Raw genomic sequence first — 3543 nt, 5'->3', positions numbered from 1 at the left:
AAGGAAAATATGTGCCAAAGGTTTTTAATGAGACCATCAAAACTGCAGGCACCATTCAGCATAGTCTGGGAAAGGCATGAGCTGATCCATTTCATTAGCTTTTTGAAACACAGCTATTCATGGTAAAAGGCTGTATCTGTGGTAGTGCATCCAAAAAAAAGTGTGGTCAGTCACCAAACTCTGATTTAAACATATTTGTAGAAAACTAGTTGAATAATATTTGGTTCATGGAGTACTTGAAGGCAACTTTATAGGAATRTCATAATTTTGTTTCTGTCCAGATATTACTGACTTTCCCACACTGACAACTATAAGCAAAAAAAATAGAAAACAGTTGTGAACAAAATTTAGAGTTTTTTTTTTGTTCAGCTATTTTCTCATCTTTCTCTTAAACAAGATAAGTCATTCTAATTCCAGTTAACTTTTGAAACAGTATATATTACTGCATTAAATTATTTTGATTTCTCTTTAATTTATTCTTAGTTTCTTCTGCTTTTAACACTATTTTTGCGTGCGTAGTATTCTATCTGGACATTCTCACAGGAGAGATTTTGTCTTACTCCTCAGTGTTCCCATCCTGAGGAAGAAAAATATGATGATGAAAAAACAAAGGATGGGTCTTTTTGTCCTCACTTTGGGAGTACATTTTTTGGTCTGTTAATACATGATACTGTCATCTCATAACATTTTTACCTCCAATGAAATATTGGGCAACTGCTTCAAAAGGTGCATCTCCTGACTTTCCTTAAATGTCCGCATAATAAATGCRTAAGAGTTGCATTGGAAACCTGGTACATGTCTGATTCATCTGACTTCAGGACCAGCAATAAGAATCTAAAGGTGATACGGCAGGTTGAAACAGTAATTCTACTTCTCTAGAGATCACAGTACCTGAATCTCATAGAGCATTTTCTGGACACAGAGACCTATACATATTTGGACCTGGGAATGGGCTTTATCTTTTAACTGACTTGGCTGGGACAAATTTAGGCCCCCCAAAATACCCAAAAGGGTATACAGGCAGCAAACCCCAGAGCAAGTTCTCCTAGGCTGACAGCCTGTCGGAGAACAGGAGAATACTGTTGTTTAATATTGCCGTTAAGTTGTGTGTCTGAATAATAAATTATAGCCCTAAAAACAGAGCTTGATCTGAGCTCTGGGAGGTTTACCAATGTTTTTTTGGACCAGAAAGACAGGCCAACCAATCTGTACTGAGGCACAGGTGTAAAGGCAGTCTTTCAGATAAGTGGATCCTTACCCATTTAGGGCTTCCTAAATCATAACCAGCACCTTGAACTGTATCTGTAACTAATCAGGTGGGCACTTCAGGGAACAGTGCCAGGAGTTTGTGATATATTACAGCGATTTYTCCTATTCAGAACTGCTGTGTTCAGCAGCACTAGCTATAGCTTTTAAGTAGTCTTCAAGGGTAACTTGTAAAGTAAAAATATACTGCAGCAATAGTGTTAGCATGAAAAACTGCACCTCTCCAGGACTATGGCATCAGTCACTCATGCTGAAGTTAAACACACAGCAAACTGTCCCAGTAGTTTGTTCAAAACTAGAAAAGATACAGATAAGAATATTAGAAGTAATGATTTGATCTTTCTAATTCTTATCTACAGCACAGTTTCTGGAATAGGCATGTACATAACTTTCCTAGCCAGTGGAAGGAGATCATGAATGATAGGAGAGATGATATACTGCTCATTGGTCTTCTGTGGTGTAGATCGTATCCAAATGAAGTTTTCTGTTTTGATGATAACACTCTCATCAGCAACTCCTTACTACAAAAAAGACATTATACATTACTATGAATATAATTCTCTATGTCTCCATTAAAATGCAAATGACTGCAAGCAGTATGTGAAAACTGAGAAGCAATTTTAATCCCTACTTCTAAAAGTGGAAGGCCACTCTGTGACAATCTTTATTCTGAGGTAGTTTAGCAAAATATTATTAACACATCACCTGTATGCATACTGTAAGTACCTGTACACTCCAATTGTTACAGCATTTATCTCCTAATTAGCAGTAATCTTAAGCACTTAAAACTTTGGGGAGGAAAGAAAGATTCCCCCCCCCCCCCAGCACAAAATTCACAACACCCTAAATGCTGCTCTGAATTGATGTAAAGTAGTATCAGTAATACAGGAACTAGAAAGGAGAGAAAGAGAATGAAGGCTTAACTGTTTCTTCAATAGTATATTTCCATAGGACTCTGTAGCAATGTTATATCTCATAATATGACAAGAGGTACTGTAACAGGTGATAATTCTGTTTTTATTATAACATAGTTCTAGTATCAAAAATGTGCAGTATTATGGCCTTAGTACTGTATTTGAAWAGGAGTTTAACTGAATTACTATTATCTTTTTAATGAAGATAGAGCTAAATAACCTACAGACCTAGCTACAGTGAATACAATGCAGAGTATAAAAAGCACTTGATCCCTGCAAATGGCAGGATAGTCATATTCTCTTTTAACAGAGGCATCCTTAAATGTTGACAACTGCATTTTCTTCTCTGAGAATCAAATCYGAATGTTCACATGAGTGCAGTACTCTAATAAGTATCTTAAAGCACCACTTAAGATACTAATAGATGCTTTAAATATTCCTTGCTTCAGTCAGGTAGAACTGGCAAGTAAGAGCATATTAGTGAGTAAAAGGGTCATGTAACTTACTGGTTTGGCTCCTAGGGAATAGTAGCCCGTGAGAAGATTGGATTTATTAGTAAGGAGAGTACCAATTTTCCTGAAAACAGGATAGCTTAAGAATATGTGCTGGTATCRCACTTGCTGTAGTACTGTGTTACCAGTGCAAAATGCTGGAGAACAAGCTGCATGCTCTTTTGACTATAAGCTTTTAGGAGGACAGATAATACCCTAAAAAGCTGTGGAATTGTATATCTGGAAACTGGATCTCTACCTCTTGAGTACTGTATCACAAATGTCATAGTTTCACTGTTATGTCATCCTTTCATCTGCAGTTTCTGYAGTCTGACTGTGTTAGAGATCCTAAATGGATCACTTTATAAAACTGAAGAGAAAATTACAGTTCAGTAGACAGCTGTCTGAGCATATATCTGGATATAATTCATGTCTATCTTTAGTGTGTCTTGATTTAGTAGACTAGCATATGTCACGTTGACGAGGCCTGCCCTTCACGGATGTTCCTGTGGTAATTGAAAAAAGCTCTCATTTCTAAGATATCCTTGGTTATTTAAGAGCGCAGTCACATGCTTAAAAACACAYGTGTGTGTGCACACATACACTTACAGAAGCCATATGTGGTGCCTGCAGATTACTTTGTATTGTCAAAGAAAACATCCACCCCACCATACTCTAGTCCATGTCTTCTCTCAAGCAACTCTTACATTTAGAGTTCTGCATTTCAAAAACAGAGAAATTAAGCACTTAAATGTTGCCCTCGTAGGTTGATATTTTGTATTTAAATACTTGTTTCTGTTGTAGCAACAAAATATTTCAAAAACTGTAATTCCTGTTCAGCAGTTTTCCAAATACTTATCAGTAGAAACTAT

General features: G+C 36.6%; 1 protein-coding gene across 2 annotated transcripts in view; it reads left to right on the top strand.

Moving 5' to 3' along the window:
• The window catches only part of CNTNAP2 (contactin associated protein 2), a 1098090-nt gene that overhangs the window by 745413 nt on the left and 349134 nt on the right, over positions 1-3543 (top strand). The gene's annotated exons all lie outside the window — the stretch shown is intronic.

The sequence above is a fragment of the Rhea americana genome, unplaced genomic scaffold, assembly GCF_003343005.1.
Source record: "Rhea americana isolate MKP2758 unplaced genomic scaffold, rheAme1 scaffold_62, whole genome shotgun sequence".
Lineage (NCBI taxonomy): Eukaryota > Metazoa > Chordata > Aves > Rheiformes > Rheidae > Rhea > Rhea americana.
This window is presented reverse-complemented; position numbering and strand designations above follow the sequence as displayed.